General features: G+C 30.0%; 1 pseudogene; it reads right to left on the reverse strand.

The window, feature by feature from the left end:
- Positions 1-8,966: 8,966 nt before the first annotated feature.
- Positions 8,967-13,404, reverse strand: LOC130818628 (subtilisin-like protease SBT5.4; annotated as a pseudogene).
- Between the last annotated feature and the right edge of the window lie 6,955 nt (positions 13,405-20,359).

The following is a 20,359-nucleotide window of genomic DNA, read 5'->3' on the forward strand; positions in this document are numbered from 1 at the left end:
CCATTAAGGTAATATAAAGCAATAAAATAATAATAATAATAATAATAATAATAATAATAATAATAATAATAATAATAATAATAATAATAATAATAATAAGTTCAGTGGTACTGCAGCTCTAATAAAAAAGATACACCCTGATTGGTCAACGCATGCTATTCAATCGTCTTTAATGACTACAGGTACGATTTGTAATACTTTCTATGTCCGTAGCATTTGGTACAAGGGAAGAATTTGAGTAAATCAAGAAAAAGAGAAAAATGGTTAAAAAAAATTTTGATTTGTGGGAAAGTGGATCAAATATGTGGATGAGAGGAAAAAGATAAATGACATGTTTATAAAATGCATGTTAGTTGTAGTTGTAGGTTAAATATATTGGCTTATTTGACCAGGTGAAGATATTTTGATAAACCAGTTGTTTAAGCTAGCTATTATGGATATTTGTTTGGTTAAAATTATTTTTAGTTGTTGGTTATTGATTAATAAAAGTAGGCTAAAGAACAAAAGTCAATGAAAAGCTACAAGGAGTAGCTCTTTGGCTTTGGCATAAAAGCTAACTATTCTGCTAGCTTAAAAGTCATTAACTAATTACTTTTATTGGTTGTTTGACCGACAAAAAATCAAAAGCTAACTATAAGGACTACAAAAAGCCAATTGTTCAACACCTATCACGTTCAATTTGGGTCCCAGTGCAAAAAATAATTAAAAATGACACCTAAAAGATTAAGGTGTAACAAATAATATATGTTATACTCCTTTAGTTTTTCATTGTTCATACTTTTACTTCTTTATAAAAAAGCACTAATAACTAATATTATTTAGTAAAAAAGTTAAATTAAATTTAATTCAAGATGATATCAACCTCATAAGTGAAAAAAAAAATTTGAACTCTAAAAAATTGAGGGTTGAAGTGATAGCCTCCTTTGCCCATCCTAATTGATGGTCATGCTCCCAAGCTAAATGTATGGATGAGAATTAAAGAAATATTGTGACTCTTAACCAAAAATAGAAATGTAGCGGAATTTATAGGATTGACCAAAATGAAAAATATAGGCATGTGGAGGATTTTTTATTAAAAAATGATTAGATGAAATAATATTTTGATATTAATTAATATAATATATAACTTGCAGCAACCCCATTAGATAAGAAGGGAATGCCGATACGTGATAATGATGGAGTGAGTGAAGCGACACCTTTGGCATACGGGTCGGGTCACATATGACCTAATCTGGCAATGGATCCTGATTTAGTTTAAGACATGAATGAATATGATTATGTTAATCTTCTTTGTGCAATTAATCATAACAACACAATATTGGAAAACTTGAGTAAGCAACATTCATATGATTGACCTCCCAATTTCAGCGCATTACATCTAAATTATCCCTCCATATATGTTCCCGAATTTACTAGAAACACCATTATCAATCGCAAGTTGAAAAATGTTGGACAATCAAGCATTTACCTGCCTTGCATCGAGGCCCCACATGGAGTTTCAATCATTGTGGAGCCTAACACACTAGTATTTTCTGAACACAATCAACAAGTACCATTTAAACTTAATTTAATAGCTAATCTCAATCTTCTTTCTTCTGATTACATCTTTGGAAGTTTAGTTTCGTGTGATACGAATCATGTTGTTAGGACTCCTATTATTGTGAAGCCAAAGAAAATCTAGATTTTCTGATATAATTTTACTTTTATACTTAATCATCTTATATAATAATTATAACTCAATTTTGATAAACTCTCCTATACTATTTTTTTTTCTTTAATTCTTTGTTCTTAATGTACTCAATTTTCTTTTTTGATGGTTTAATATAGTTTCACAAGAATGTGCTATTTAAAATTTTCAACAATTTGAAACCGAAATTCGGTTAACTGATTTCTTCTGGTTACATGTCCAAGTTAATATATGTTAAAATATTTTTAATTCAAAACTTTTAAAATTGCTCATACATTATAAATTTGAATTATGGATTCTGATTTAGTTCTTGTTCTCTTACCACCCACAAATTATATGTGTTATTTATTATAATAATTCAATAATATCTAATATTAAACGTGTCCACAAATCTCAATTACGCCTTAGAGGACTGAAGTAACAACTAAGAGATTCAAGAATGGAAACTTGTCAAAAATCACCGCCAAAATATAATACGGAAGGCAGCAAGTAGGGGTGTTCAAAGTAGGATACCGGATTGACCCGGATCCGAAAATCTGGATAACCGGTTTTTTGGATAGTGAAAATCACTATCCATTTCCGGTCCAAAAAAACGGATACCCAAAATCCGAATACCTTGTTTAATCTGGATCGGATACCGGATATCCAGTTTATAATTTTTTTTTTATTATTTTCTTAGAAAAATTTTACATTTTTTTCCACATAAATATTTAAGTTCAATTCACTTTCTTTATTTAATCAAACTTATTTTTTAATTCATTTTAGAAATATGATGGGATTTTATATATTTTTTAATGATAAAAAATAAAAAATAAAAAATAATAGAATAAGTACAAAACCGGATATTCGGATACCCGATTTTTCCAAAAATGATGACCCGGATCCGGATCCGGTATCTGGTTTAAAACCCATCTTTAATTCCTAAACCTTTTCAAATTTTGTAATTTCTTTCAAATATAAAAATTTAAAATATTTTTTTGTTTAAAATTTTTTTATAAGCACTAAAATATACTTTATTATTTTATAGTACGAAAAGTAAAATTTTATTATTATATTCGCGGTTTTATAAAATGTTACGTTTAACCTTTCTCCTTAAACTAACATTACTACTTATTATTTTAGCCTTAATTTTGATTTAATTATTTTGTACATAAAAATGAGTCGTATTTTTATTATTAACATTAAGTGTAGTTTAAGCAAAATTTTCTCAGTAAACTACATATTTTCATGATCAAATTTACCCATTATATTAAAGTATATTCACTTGTACATACTAGAACAAAAATTTGATGAACCAAAATTCTTTCTATAGTAACCCATGATGTTCATCACTTACACAAGTTATCACAATTTCCTTACACAAGCTAACCTTCTTCTACACTCCAACTCTTACACATTCACTTACACACTCCATACTCTAAATCACTTACACAAGTTAACCTTCTTCTATAATCCTAACACTCTTTTTCATACAATCTAATGAACTACAAAGTTTCCCAAACCCATTATAAATACACCCCCCCTCCCCTGCCTCAGGCCATGATATCACTGACACCACCATCATCAAATCTTTCTAACATTCTTTCTTATATTTTCACTTCATTAAAATCTTATTACATTAATACCTTTATTATTAGTTGAAGAAATTCAAAAACATGGAGCTTAGAACACTCTTTATTTAGCATAAATCATCATCATTATGGAGCATTATTGGGTTATTACTTTGGGTACTTAATGTGTCATTATTTTTGGAGTTTAGATTTAATTGTTTTGGGAGCTTAGAAGATCATCATTATTTTGGGATTTTGGATTAATTATCTTTGGAGCATTAATATCTATCTTGGAGGGTCTTATTTCTTATTATTTCCTAAGTAGTACTTAGTACTAATCCTTGGTGTTGGTATGGTATAACTTCTTACCCTACTCTTTTTGTGGAATTTTACATTATATTTACTTTATAATATGCAAAATATGAAATATGTTGATATGTTTTATTAGGAAGTTAGTTTAATGAAATTATGATCAAGATTAAATTAAGTATGTGTATGCTAAAAGTATTTTTTAGTATGTTAATTTAATAATCTATGAACAAGTTTAGGAAGTTGAGTGCAAAATTATATTCTAGTGATATTAAGTATAATTCATGTTATAAACTAGTGCTAGTATTTTTATAAGTTATGTGTTACATTAGGAATGTTAATACTTAAGAATTTTTATGTTAGAACTTTATTAATATGTTTATGTTAGCCTTTAAATTATTTTATAAGGTAGTAAGTTATTTTATGAACTTTTTTTTTATTAAGTATGGTTATATGAAGAATATTGTTATTATACTTTATTTTGAAATTTAAGTTTATCCTTAAGGTTATACTAAATTTCTAAGTTATTGCGTAAAGTTTTTATTTTTGTAAGTGATTATGTTAATTATTTAAATCTAAGCTTTAGTATGATAAATTAAATTAAGTCGTTCTTTTTATGTGAAAAGGGCCCAAAACACTCATAGGCCATTCGACCACTATCATATAATAAAAAAACCAGAGTTTGATTTACTATTTTAAATTATTACAACTATTTTTGTGATAATAAAAAAATAACAATTTAAAAAGATATTTTTGAGAAATTTTTATAAGTTATTAAATGTTGAAGTGTTTTTCTTGATATATGAGATTTCATACTAAAAGTAACTTTTAATCAATATTTAGTACAATATATTTTACTTGCTAACTATTTGACCAAAATTTATGTAAATGATGTAAAGGTATTTTTAGTATACTTGCCGCTCAAACTATGTGTGAAATATTGATTTTGTGAAATTACAAGTTTTACTTGTTTTATAATTAGAAATATTAACTTTTGTAAAAATTATAAGTTTGACTTGATTTAAAACTAGAAATATTGATTTTTGTGAAATTATAAGTTTTATTTGTTTCATAACTATGATGGTTATTTTTGCAAACCTAATAAGTTTACTTATTTTTCTAAACTTGAAATATTGATTTTTGGTGAACTTGTAGAATTTTGAGAATCTTAATTAGAATATTTAATTTTTTTTGAAGAGAATAAAGTTTTATTTATTGTAAAGTTGGAAATAGTTATTTTGGAAACTTCTTTAAAGAGAAATAGATTTTAGTCGCTACTTGTGGAAAATATTAATTTGGAGACTATTAATAGAATATTAAGTTATTAATGTGAATTTAGTGAACAATTAAAAATAAAGTTATAAATAAAATTTAATGTGTAAAATTTTATAATAAATGTATAAAGACATAAAGGTTAATTTTACGTTATGATTAAGAATCTTATTAAATAAAAGAGGCCACCTAAGTTGATCAAGGTCAAAGTCAAAGTCATGTAGTAATAAAAATGTGATGTACTTGTGTGATGAATATTCACTGAATGAACCTGATTGTAAGGTAATGTCGAACCATGGACCGGCATGTAAAATCCTAGGGCTCGTGTAGGCCTGCACTTAATATGCGGTGTAAGACAAGGGGTTAGCTACCTATCCTGTAGAGCTCGAGCATAATAGTATTGGAGGAGTGACGACTCCCACCATAGTTAGGGTTTAGGACTACGGTCCTCACCTAACCAGACCCTTACATATATCAGGTGTCATTTTAATGTGCTTGTTGATCAGTGATAAATTTGATTAGTGTTGATGCTCTTATTCATGGTACGGTTATGAGTATTAACCAAATGAACTTACTTAAGTGTTAAGATTACCGAATTTTATAAGTGGCAGTAACGTACTTCTGTCAGGATCGAGAATGGTATCTTAATGACTTAAAAGTATGGAACAGAAAAAGAATATAGTAAAAGTATATGGTGGTGTAAATTAATTATAAGTTCGTACTTAAATTATTATTTTGTAAATGTAGCGTATAATTTCTGTATTTTAAACTGGATAAGAAGTTATGCTCGACGTTAAGCGTTGACCGATTCAATCGGCTGTCATCCGTATCATGGATGGCAGAATTTTGCAGGATTTAGTTCAAGTTCCGATCCAGGCCGCAACAATTAATATTTATCGACAACTTAGCTGCTTTTTGTATCATTATTGATGACTTGATGATGATGTATTTTTTCATTTTGAGCAAGCAATATTCCTTATTAGATGTAATATTTTACTTTTGTTTCAAATAGTTTCAGTTTTATGATTTAATGTTTTTAACAGTTCAACATTTTGAGACTTCCACAACATTTTTGTATTAAATATTATTATTATTATATGTTAATTATGTATCGAGATTGCCGCTCTCGTTACAATATTAATAGTTGTAAAGTCGTATTTTGTGTAGTATTAATATATCGTATTAGTGTATTATTAATTAATTGTACAAGTGTAGTATAAGTATATTATTAATTGTATTAGTATATATGTAGTTGTATTGGTAATTATTAGTTGTATTAATATATTATTAATCAAATTAGTATATTATTAGTTTTTGTATTTAATTGAGTTTTTTTGTACAGTTGAACACATTTTAAGTACAATTAAAATCCACTAATAATAAAGAAATTTGAATAGCACAACTAGTTGTGCACTTGCCTCGATCTATAGGTAATCGTTTCAAATGTTTTAGTAGACACTTATGTTATTTTTTTTAATGCCGCAAAATTTCAAAAACGTCACGTGGTCCAGGGCGACGAGCTGGCTAAAAGATAAGCCTGTCACCCACGCAAAAAAAAGTTCAAAAAAAATATGTTAATTCTTGGTGACGAGCTGGCTACGGGAAAGCGGCGTTGCCCAAAAATTCTGACAAAAGGTGACGAGTTGGACTATGACGCCTGGCCGTCTCTCCGCACTTATTTCTAAAGAGAGACGTTGGAAAAGGGTGGTGACGAGCTTGCTACGGGCATTTAGTTCACAAGTTATTAACTCTCAACAATTGTAATTGTTCTTAATGTTTTAGAGAGCTAGTTTTTTTTAAAGCCTCGACGTTAGAATACTATGTAAAGTATTCAGTGTTTCATTTTTGAGAGTTTGAGATTTATCTTTTAATATAAGGATATTTCTAGACCGTTTTTCAGGCGAAGAGCGTGGTGTGAGAGGATAGTAAGATCTTCTTAGTGGTATAGGCTCCATTAATAAAAGAGATTGAATCCTAAGAGTTGGCAAAGAACCCATAAATGGAGAGTACGCTATATGTAGTTGAACATCCATAATAAAGTTATCGTGTTTTATTACTTTTTGTCTCGCGCACTTACATTAACGTATTTTACTTTATATTATTTACTTATTCAAAAAGATACAAAAACACGTTAAGGAGCAGTTCTGAAAAAGTAAGCCTTTGAAACGCCTTTTAAGCCAAATATAATAAACCGAAAGGTATGTCCACGTTTGGAGATGGTTGTATGGAGCTACAATTTGAGCTCTACGCATGGTGGGGGAGGGTGGGAGTCAAAGTGAGAGGGGGAGGTATGGGGGTGGTTGTCAGCGTTGGGGAAAGGAAAGGTGGCTGATGTAAGGGAAATGGTGGGAGAGGGGGACTACTCTTTTTTTTTTTTCAATTTTTCAATTTATGTTTTTTTTTATATCAAATTACCTTCTATAGTAGTTTGTCTATACCTATTTGGATTCTTGACGGTATCATAAGCTTAGCTCATAATATTCATGGTGATTAAAACATATGTATTATTGTAAAGAAAAGTTAAAATATTATAATTATTTTCGGTAATTTTTTTTTTGTAATTAAGTTCTAATTTTTATCATTGTTTAGTTCAAATCATTTGTAATTGTTTGATTTAGTTTCTACTTTGAAGAACAAAAAAGGGTATTTTGATGTTCTTTTGGGAGTTAAGTGTAGTATTTTACACTTAATGTGCGTTATTTGTGGTTTATCGAGAGCTGTAGTTAGCGATTTGAGGTTCAATGCAGTCATGATTTAGTAATTTGAGTTCATTTGTTATTGTATGTCTTTTCATGCCTTAATGATTGACATTCAAGTTTATTCAAGAAAGTTACGAGACATCTTGGTCCTCAGCCATGTCTACAGAGCTTCATTGATTCATAACTACATAGTTCGACATTATTTTCGTAGCTCACAAAGATATTTCATGGATAAGCAGAGGTTTGAGAGTGATTTGATAATATTTCAAGTCATTTAGCATGATTTTGGGCGAGATAATGAAGGCTTCGGTCGAAGTACCTGCTGCTAGGGGTGTTCAAAATTATTCAATCCGAATTATCCAAATCAGAATATCCGATATCCGATTTTAAAAACCGGATAAAATATCTGGTTTTAAGAATCGGATAAAATATCCGATTTTTGAAAACCGTATAGTTCAAACTGACCGGTATCCGGTTTTTAAACCAGATACCGGATCCGGATACGGGTCTTCGTTTTGGAAAAATCGGGTATCTGAATATCCTGTTTTGTACTTATTCTATTATTTTTTATTTTTATTTTAAAAATATATATAAAAAATTTCATAAAAATTTTTTTTTTGGTTGTTAAATTTACTAATATGTACAATTCTTAGTTATAACTAAGTTGTGTAAGTAACTTATTGTTAATTAATTTAGACTTTTGAAAATGCAATCATATTTCCAAAATGATTTTAAAAATAAGTTTGATTAAATAAAGAAAGTGAAGTGAACTTAAATATTTATGTGGAAAAAAATGTAAAATATTTTTAAGAAAATAATAATAAAAAAATTATAAACTGGATATCCGGTATTCGATCCAGATTAAACAAGGTATTCCGATTTGGGGTATCCATTTTTTTGGACCGGAAACGGATAGTTATTTTCACTATCCGAAAAATCGGGTATCTGAATTTTCGAATTCGGGTCAATCCGATATCCTACTTTGAACACCCCTACTTGCTGCCTTCCGTATTATATTTTGGCGATGATTTTCACAATTTTCCATGCTTGAATCTCTGAGTTGTTACTTCAGTCCTCTAAGGCCTAATTGAGATTTGTGGACACGTTTGACATGAGATATTATTGAATTATATAATAAATAACACATATAATTTGTGGGTGGTAAGAGAACAAGAACTAAATTAGAATCCATAATTCAAATTTATAATGTATGAGCAATTTTAAAAGTTTTGAATTAAAACCATTTTAACATATATTAACTTGGACACGTAACCAGAAGAAATCAGTTAACTGAATTTCGGTTTCAAATTGTTGAAATTTTTAAATAGCACGTTCTTGTGAAACTATAGGAGAATTAAAGACAAAAATAGTACAGGAGAGTTTATCAAAATTGAGTTACAATTATTATATAAGATGATTAATTATAAAAGTAAAATTATATCAGAAAATCTAGATTTTCTTTGGCTTCACAATAATAGGAGTCCTAACAACATGTTTCGCATCACACCAAACTAAATTTCCAAAGATGTAATCAGAAGAAAGAAGATTGAGATTAGCTATTAAAGTAAGTTTAAATGGTACTTGTTGATTGTGTTCAGAAAATACTAGTGTGTTAGGCTCCACAATGATTGAAACTCCATGTGGGGCCTCGATGCGAGGCAGGTAAGTGCTTGGTTGTCCAACATTTTTCAACTTGCGATTGATAATGGCGTTTCCAGTAAACTCAGGAACATATATGGAGGGATAATTTAGATCTAATGCGCTGAAATTGCGAGGATAATCATATGAATGTTGCTTACTCAACTTTTCCAATATTGTGTTGTTATGATTAATTGCACAAAGGAGATTAAGATAATCATATTCATTCATGTCATAAACTAAACCAGGATCCATTGCCAGATTAGGTCGTATGTGACCCGACCCGTATGCCAAAGGTGTCGCTTCACTCACTCCATCATTATCACGTATCGGCATTCCCTTCTTATCTAAGGGGGTTGCTGCAAGTTATATATTGTATTATTAATATCAAAATATTATTTCATCCAATCATTTTTTAATAAAAAACCGTCCACATGCCTATATTTTTCATTTTGGTCAATCCTACAAAATCCACTACATTTCTATTTTTGGCTAAGAGTCACAATCTTTCTTTAATTCTCATCCACACATTTAACTTTTTTACTAAATAATATTAGTTATTAGTGCTGTTTTATAAAGAAGTAAAAATATGAACAATAAAAAACTAAAGGAGTATAACATATATTATTTGTTACACCTTAATCTTTTAGGTGCCATTTTTAATTATTTTTTGCACTGGGGCCCAAAACTGAACGTGATAGGTGTTGAACAATTGGCTTATTGTTGGCTTTATAGTTAGCTTTTGATTTTTTGTCAGTCAAACAACCAATAAAAGTAATTGGTTAATGACTTTTAAGCTAGCAGAATAGTTAGCTTTTATGCCAAAACCAAAGAGCTACTCTTTGTAGCTTTTCATTGACTTTTGTCCTTTAGCCTACTTTCATTAAAAAATAACCAACAACTAAAAATAAATTTAGCCAAACAAATATCCATAATAGCTAGCTTAAACAACTGGTTTATCAAAATATCTTCACCTAGTCAAATAAGCCAACATATTTAACCAACAACTACAACTAACATGCATTTTATAAACATGTCATTTATCTTTTTCCTCTCATCCACATATTTGTTCAACTTTCCCACAAATCAAACTTTTTTTAGTCATTTTTATCTTTTTTTTTTATATACTCAAATTCTTCCATTGTAGCAAATGCTACGGACAAAGAAAGTATTACAAATCGTACCTGTAGTCATTAAAGATGACTTAATAGCGGCCGTTGACCAATCAGGGTGTATCTTTTTTATTAGAGCTGCAATACCACTGACATGAGGGCTTGACATTGATGTTCCAGATTTTAGCACAAATGGATTTTCTTTTTTTTCTAAGGAATTAGAAGTAGCTGCTAGGATATCTACACCCGGAGCTGTTACATCAGGCTGCATGGATTTGAGAAACAAAATTGCTATGCATAATCTTTTTAAGATAATTAAAAAAACATCTTTTTAAAATTTACCTTGTTGAATGAGATAAACGTAGATAAATGATCAACACGTACCTTTGAAACACCAAAATTAAAATAGTGTGGATGAGGACCCCTTGATGAGAACTCAGCCATAATTGGAGCAGACTTTATGCCTAATGAAGTTATTGCTTCACCAAAGGATACAATTGGTGTCCTAATAACATAATAAAAATTATAAAAAAATTATAATATAAGTAGCTATGATTACAGGTTTGTGAGTACCACTTTTAAGTAAGATCATAGGTAATCAAAGAACTTACCTGGTAGAGTTGATGTAAGAAAAAAGAGTTTGACCATCATTGTAGCTAATCAAAGCAGCAGAGATGGCACGGGGTGCATTTTGGAAAATTTCAGATCCTAGTTTCTCGTCCTTAACAAAGATAAGTCCAATACCTCCAGCTTTTTTAATACTAATACTTGTTATAGTTTGAACGTCAGCTGTTCCATTATAACCACATACTACTATCTTTCCGACCACTTTGTTGGCATCTAAAGATCCATTATGACAATGAAACCTAAATTATACATGTTAATTAATTTAATTTATATTGGAAAAGGCCATCCATTTAATTGGTTACAATTTTAGCAATTTGAGCAACTCACACGTCATTGATATAAGCTCCAGAAACGCGTGCTTCTATACCAGTTATCAATGGATAAAACGTTTTTGAATCAAGAACTTGTAAATCAAAGTATCGTGATGCCTGCATAGTATTAGAATACATACATTTATTCACTAATTAACTTATTATTATTATTATTATTATTATTATTATTATTATTATTATTATTATTATTATTATTATTATTATTATTATTATTATTATTATTATTATTATTATTATTGCTTTATATTACCTTAATGGTTATATTGTTCCCAAGTAAGAGATTAGAAAAGAACTCTATCAATTGTGCTCACAGCAACTGTTAACACCCATGGGTAGACGTTCAAAACAGTCCCAAAAGCAGGTCCGTTGTTCCCAGCTGATGCAATTGTAAGGATACCATTTTTCATAGCATGAAAACTACCAACAGCATATGAATCCAGAAACCCTGGTTCTACCCTAACCGTAGAAAGATTGATAATGTCAACATTATCATTAATGGCAGCTTCAAAAGCAGCTAATGCATCCATGTCGCTAGCAGTTCCTGACCAATGAACCTTGTAAGCAACAAGTCGTGCTTTGGGTGCCAGTCCCACGGCAGTTCCATTTGCTAGCCCATTCAAGCTCGCTTCGCTAACAAAACTCCCTCCTGCTGTGGATAGAGTGTGACTACCATGACCTTCCTTATCTCTAGGGCTTAGTGTATCGTTGAGCGTCATATTGTATACCTTGGCTTCTTCCCATAAACCTTTGTTGAAGTATCGTGCCCCTATAAGCTTTCTGATGAACATAAATAAATTATACTTCAACAAATAATGCGTACCTATATATTCATTTAATATCAGTAAATTTAAATATTATCATACTGCCTAGCTACGTTTAATTACAAGGTAGGGATAGGAAAGGGGTTCGTTAGAATTGAACCCATGGTCTACTCTTATCTGGGAAAGACCAACTGAGACAAGACTCAATTATCTAATTATCAATTATTCTAAAATTTAAATTGAAGAATGCATTACAAATTATATATTTACCTATTACACTTGAACATTGGATCATACTCATTCGCACAAACTCCTTTGAACTTTTTTGGAATAGGCCCTAAACTTTCATCGAAAAAGCTAATATGTTTCGAGTTCACACCTAAATATACATAAATATACATAACTAATTAATATAAACCTTAACATTTTCATCGTGACTTGCATAGCCTTTTGTGTAGTTTATAAAAAATAAAATTATGTGAAGGATAAAAATTCAAATTTGTCAATTCAAAGAGATGATTAAAGTTTTATGTTAGTTAAATTTGATTCAATTCATCCTTCTTATTTTATAAACTTCCTTCTCGTGTGTGGTTATATACTAAGATAAATTAATATTTATAAAATAAATATATATTTTTACCAGAATCAATGTTTGTTATAATCATGTTGTCTCCATATGAAGATATATTCCAAATAGAACCTTTGACGTGGAAACCCTCTTCATGCTCTTCATGTAATCCTAAGAAATCAGGCGAATGAGTTGTTGCAAGTTTTACTAGTCGACTCTCAGTAATTGATACAACTTCTGGATGCACTGTAAAAATACCAAGAATATTATACTTGGTAAATCAAAGTTACGATGCTTAATTAATACTTCTTCTATATTGGAATAAATTAAAATAATTCTTACAAAAAGTAGTTAAGCTCATATGATAATAAATTCATTTATAAAGATGGATGATCTTACTCGCAAGCTTGCGAGCCTCCTCTTCTTGTAAAGTCGCCGCAAAACAATTAAAATATTTATTGAATGAGTATACAATCTTTGATGGATCATAATCACTTTTGAGTACATGGATCAATATATAAATATTCATCAAAAAAAATAAAATAAAATTAAATTACATTAAATATAATCTTGGAGCAATTTTCATTTTACGATCAATTTTGGTACCTTAATGATACGGAAGAAAGCAAGGCATGGTGTGAATCGGTAATATCCTCAGGACTAGCCGATAAATGAGATCCCATATAAATTATGTAGTTCTACATATATAAATAAATGTCAAATAAATACTAACTTAATGAATTTTTAAGAAAATATTTTACTCACCTTGGGAACAGCAAAAGTAGGTACACTTTGCGTTGACAAAACAATGATGATGAGATGAAAAGATAAACGCATTAAAATTGACATTGTCTAAAATTTATAAATCTATTATTGCTAGCAGTTTTTTGGTTTAAAGCTTTCTCTTCAAAATCTTTTCTTCAACATATTATATATATATATATATATATATATATATATATATATATATATATATATATATATATATATATATATATATATATATATATATATATATATATATATATATATATATATATATATATATATATATATATATTATACTTGTAACATTTTGAACTCTTCAAATAATAAATTATGATTCACAAGTATTTTAATTTCTTTTACCTTATATAACTTTTAAATGAGAAATACAATATTTAGCCAAATAATCTAAATTAACTTATTTTCTAGTTTCATGTTGTATAGGTTATTTTTACTTTTCTTTCCTCTTTTAGATATTGGTTTAGACTTATTCATATAGGAATAATCTATATCTTAAATTAAGACTATTTTAGTGTAATAGGAAAAGAAAGGAGAAGAGGGGATACATTTCATTAGATCCATACATAATCAATTGATGCACGTCTTTCGTGTCTATCAATCAATTATTGATCATCTTATTAAAAATAGTACCTTAATAACTAGATTGTTTCTACTTTTTTTATAATGATAATTAAAATATATAAACGATATATATATATATATATATATATATATATATATATATATATATATATATATATATATATATATATATATATATATATATATATATATATATATAAAGTTATTTTAATTGAATATTGAAAAAGCATTAGATTCATTTTTTTGGACACAATTTTTTTAAAATTATTTTTACTTTTTTATATATAGTTTATTGATAGTATTTTCATGTTTATCACTTTTTAAAAACATAAATCAAAGTCACACAATCAAATAGCAAGCAAAAAAATTCAAGATAGGGGAAATCTTTTGACTATTCATAATAAATTATAAAATTTACGAATACAAAACCCATATGGAGACAAATTTAACCGTTTCAATAAAACTGCACTTGTGATTAGAGTATTTGAATTATATTGGACTTACCCAATGTATACTTACAATTTTAAAGTGATTATTTTTAATTCTAAAGTAATTACTTACGATTTTAAAGTGACCAATTATAAATAATCACTTATCACTTATAATATTAAATTGATTACCACAATATTAAAAAAATCAATTATAAAAGGAAAATTATCAGGAATAATACAACTTTTGCTTATTTCCCAAAAATAATATCAACTTTTGAGTAACCATGAATAATAACAACTGAAGGGTGTTTTCCTATAAAATCTCTAACATGTTCAAATCCAAACTATTTAAGATTATTTGACAAAAAAAATTAGTAAATTAATTAATAAACTAAAGTTGGTATTATTCTAGGAAATAAGCCCCCTAAGTTGGTAATATTCATGGATAAGCAAAAGTTGGTATTATTTTGAGAAAAATTAACAAAAGATTGTATTATTCATGATAATTTTTCCATTATAAAAATGAATTGATTGTATGAATATGTTTCATATTGAGATGATCACTTGCTAATAGCTAGGGGTGGCAAAATGGGGGGTGGATGCAATATGCCCTCCCCCTAACTATCATACATAGCGAGTAACATTTTCATACCCATGCATGCCCACTTGGGTATACATTCACACACATTCGCACCCACTATAACTGATTAGCCTGGTATACCTATCATAAGTATACCCACCTTTATGTCTCACATTCACTAAAAGTTTGTGTTATATACTTTATAAATCTTGAAAACTTTAGTTGTACATCTAGTATTGTTTAAACCATACAATATAATAAAACAAAAATATTACCCATAACTATTATGAATTTAAAATTCATTTAAAATTCCAAAGGAAGTCTATTCCTATAACTTTTAGGAGTTTAATCATCATGGAACCCTTGATTATTTAAAATGCTTGAGTACATTGTCTATTTCTGTATTAAGTAATTTTCATTTTCAACCAAACGACTCCTTATATACATTCAAAAACTACGAAATGATACAATATGTATTTTTCCAATCAATTTTAGAATTTTTTTCATTTACATTATCATAGAATTTTTTATCGGTTTTAACTTAATATATTTTTTAGTGGAAATCATATTTGATATCTTTTTAAATGTATTATCATTTCTTAGCTAGGTTAATTTGTTTAGTTGGGTTTCTAACATCTAGAGTACTATTTTAACATTAATTAATCATGAATAATCTCAATTTTTGGGTAACTTAACCAAAATTGTTTTTACTCAATTCTTAACTTGTAATTGTAGGTTAATTCTTTTAAAAATAAAGGAAAAATACAAATTATAAATAAAAATACTAAAAAATAAAGGAAAATTTACCCAGAATAATCCAACCTATTCACGATTTTCCTACAATAATCCCAACTATCGATTAACCATGAATAATCCCAACTATTGACTCACTTAACCTGTGATGTTGTTGCTCTTGTTTTTACCGGTGCAACAGGTAATTTTCTGGTATTTAGTCAATAGTTGGGATTATTGTTGGAAAATCGTAAATAGGTTGGATTATTCTGGGTAAATTTTCCATTTTTCAAAACATTTATCTTTTTTTTTATATTCAAAATGACTTGCTACAATAGGTAGCAGGTCACCCGGGTGTACCCAAGGCAAAGACCCTCCTAAGTTCGGATTATTCATGGTTAATCGATAGTTGGGATTATTGTAGGAAAATCGTGAATAGGTTGGATTATTCTGGGTAAATTTCCCAAAAATAAAATATAAAAAAAAACAAAAAACAGAACCCACCAATTCCAGGGCTTCATCACCATTGTTAGCCAATGTCTTCAACCACCCCCATCACCACCGTCAAACCCTCTCAGACTGCCACCCTACATCACCACTCTCCACCCTTTCCCCATGACCCTACCCCTACTCGATTATCACCATTGAAACCCACACCATACCTGGTACACCTACCCCATCCTCCTACCTCAGCAAACCCCCATTCCCCAACTACATGACCTCTTATTTCTTGCTCCTTTCTCTCCTCTCTGGCAGAATGGGATTATTTCATTGGATCTACTGGTGTTGTTTTAAGCGTGTAACACCCGAATTTCCTCCCGTCCTTTACGATTTTGGTTTCTTAATGGGACAGGAGGAAATTCGGGTGTTACAAAGTGGCTCGATTTGAAAGGTGAAAATAGTGGTGGATTAAAGGTGGCTCAATATTATGAGGGTGAATTGGTCTTGAGTTGAAGGTGGCGAGGTTAGGGCTTGGGGGGGGGGGAGGGTCGTACGACTCTTAAGGAAATGAGTTGGTAGTCACTAGTGGAAAAACTCTTACTTGCTGCGTCACATATGCTGCGGTTTTTCAATTATACAGCATAAAATAGGATGAAAAAAATAGGTTATATGTTGCGGTTCCCCAAAAACCGCAGCATATAGTCTTATTTTAAAAAAAAAAATGAAAATTACATTATATGCTGTGGTTTTTGAAGAACCGCAGCATATAACCTATTATATGCTGCGGTTCTTCAAAAACCACTGCATATGATGTAAATTATTTTTTTTAAAAAAAACGCGCGTCTCATGTATTCTTCTTGTTCAATAAGCTAAACTACTGTTTCATTATAATGTTAACAAAAGGTAGCTAAACTCTTCTAAAACCCACGAAAAACCAGTATTGCTGCTCTTGAATTATTCACCTTCCTCGTTCTTCTTCAACCCACGAACAACTGCTAAACCCACGAAACAAAAGCTTAACTATTGTGTTCTTCAAAACCCATGAACAGCTATTCGAAAAACCCTCAAATTCTTCTTCTTCTTGTTCAAAGCAATTTACTTGTTCCTCTTCAAAAACCACAAAATTAAGGTATAATTTCTCTTTTCAATATATTAAACCCTCAAGCTTTGCCAGCTATTTGAAATCTACGAAATTTAGGGCTAATTTTTTTTTGTTTTTCATTGTAGATTACTTATCTCAAGAAATCAGGGTAATTTTATTTATTTTTTTAATTGAAACTAAATCTCCAAAATCTTCAAATTCCTACAACATATGATATTGATTCAATTAGGGGAGGTTAAAATGTGGATTATAATTGCATAATTAAAATTGGGTTTTAATTAGTTTGGATTGAAACTCTATATAATTAATATTGGATTTTAATTATTAGAAGTACTCATTATTTTAAATTATATGATAATAAAAATAATGAATTGAGTTATTTGATGAATTGGACACTTAAAATAATTCAAGATCTTATAAAATAAAAAAATAATAAATAAAAAAAATCGAATGCAGTCATCTTCTTCACGCCATTTTGTTTTTTTCCTCAAGTTCAATATTAAGATTTACAAGTTCAATAATTTAAGGCTCGGACTGTGTACGGATGGAATGTGCCCATTCAAAAATCTTAGTTCTCAACATAGTACTTTGTTGATACCGTTAGTGATCTATAATTTGCCACCTTCATTGTGTCTGTAACGTAAGTACATTATGCTTTCTCTTCTTATCTCAGGTCCTAAACAACCTGACAATGACATAGATGTTTATCTTGCACCTCTTGTTAAGGATTTGAGAATGATGTGGGATGAAGGCGTTTCCGTGTTTAATGCATATGCTAATGAGGAGTTCACCTTGCGTGTAATGCTTTTATGCACCGTTAATGATTTTCTGGCATATGGCAAATTATCAGGGTATAAGAACAAAGGGAAGAAAGCATGCCCAATATGTATCGATAACATGGAATCCACGTGGATTCCTAAGTGCTAACACGTATTCATGCACCATCGAAAGTTCCTCCCACGAGATCACCAAAGTCGTAGGAAGAAGAAGATGTTCAACGGGGAGGTTGAGGACCGTGTAGCTGGTCGACCGTTGACCGGTTATGAGGTTTATGAACAGGTTAAGGGAGTTGAAACTGTATTTGGTAAAACAAGGCAAGTGCAAGGGGTGAAGATCGATTATGGAAAAAAGAAAATCTTTTGGAAGATTCCATATTGGAGAGATCTACAGGTTAGGCATTGTCTTGATATTATGCATATAGAAAAAAATGTATGTGATGTCATACTCGGAACTCTCATTAACATTCCGGGTAAGACAAAGGATGTAAGCCGTGCGAGATTGGTTTGAATGTAAGGGTATTCGTCCGGAGTTGTGGCCACAGGTTAAGGTGAATAAGAAAAGAAATACAGCTGATGAAGTTGGTGGCAGTAACAAGAGAAATGGCAGTAAGAAGAAAATGAGTAATGAAAAAAATTATTTGCCTCCAGCTTTCTAAACATTGTCCAAGGCAGAGAAGCGGGCATTTTGTGAGTCTTTTTATGGCATTAAGGTTCCGTTTGGGTACTCATCCAACATGAAGAGATTTGTGACCCTAAACGATGAGTTGAAATTGGAAAGCAAGAAATCTCACGATTACCATGTAATGATGCAAGTAATCTTACCAATTGCAATTCGTAGAATGCTGCCAAAAATGTGAGATATGCTATTACCAAGCTATGTTCGTTCTTCAATACAATTTGTAGTAAAGTTCTTGATCCCATTAAACTTGATGCTCTTCAAGTCGTTGTTATTGTAACTTTATGCAAGTTTGAGATGTATTTTCCACCTTCGTTTTTTGACATAATGATTCATCTTATTGTCCATCTTGTTCGTGAAATCAAGCTTTTGGCTCCAGATTTGTAAGGTGGTGTTATCCTTTTGAAAGACACATGAGTGTTTTACAAAACAAAGTGAGGAATCCAGCATAGCCCGAGGGAAGTATGATTCAAAAGCGATGAGATTGATAACTTCATAGCCGAGTGTATATAAATCGCTGAATTTATGGGAATTATTTGGTAATTTCAATTATGCATATTATAAATGAATATTATGCTTTGGTTTGTCAATAAAACAAAAGAAAAACAAATAATAATCACTATATGCTGCAGTTCATGGAGAACCGCAGCATATAATGTATTTTTGTGCTGCGGTTTTGAACCGCAGCATTTAAAATAAGCCATCTGCTGCTATCACTTATGCTTGGGGTCAAAACCTGCAGCAAATGAGGTTTTTTCCACTAGTGAGTGGTGGTGGGTGGTGGCTCAGTGAGAGGGATGGTCGCTTACTAGTAAGATCATCCATCGTTATAAATGAATTTATTATCATATGAGCTTAACTACTTTTTGTATAAATTTTTTTAATTTATTCCAATATAGAAGAAGTAATAATTAAGCATCGTAACTGTAGACTCAATTAGGAACGGGAACAGCAACAAGAAGGGGGGTGAATTGTTGTTGTTACTAGTTTAAGCGTTTTTGCCCTGTTTTTGCGGAATTGAATAAAATAAATAAAGCTTAAACTTAGAGCGAAATAATTAAAAGAGACAAACGATTTTTACGTGGAAACCTTCTGGGCCTAAACAGAAGGAAAAACCACGACCCCTCGGGATTTCTAAATTCTCCACTATGTTTAAGGCAACTCGTTACAATTACATTAAACATCTTACTTCACTCGAAGCGCATCAACTAGGCCAACTCTTCTCTCTCAAATTGCTTGACTCAAAGCAACAAACTTAGCTTCACTAAAAGCTAAACTCCACACTAGCTTCACTAAAAGCTACGTCCATAGCTTTACTCAAAGCTATTCTCTTCTCTAGCTTCACTAGAAGCATTCTAATTCCCCCTAGACTCACCCAAGTCTAGTTACAAAGATTCTCTCAAAAACCCTTACAAAAGGATAAAAATTCTCTAAAATAAAATCAATGAGTTAATCAAGAAAATATTATGGATTAATTGGCAATTTTCAAAACAAAATATTTCTTGTGGATTTCCAAAAATAATCACATGAAAATAACAAAGTTCATGCGTTTGATACTTAGGAACAGCCGAATTCACTAGCTATTTATAAAAAAAATAAAACCTCTAAGAAAATGGAATAATCCAATCCATTATCCCTTAATCAAAAAGATCATGGGAGTAATGTGAATTAATCACACAGACGGTTATTTCCACA

This window comes from Amaranthus tricolor, chromosome 7, assembly GCF_026212465.1.
Source record: "Amaranthus tricolor cultivar Red isolate AtriRed21 chromosome 7, ASM2621246v1, whole genome shotgun sequence".
NCBI classification, from domain to species: domain Eukaryota; kingdom Viridiplantae; phylum Streptophyta; class Magnoliopsida; order Caryophyllales; family Amaranthaceae; genus Amaranthus; species Amaranthus tricolor.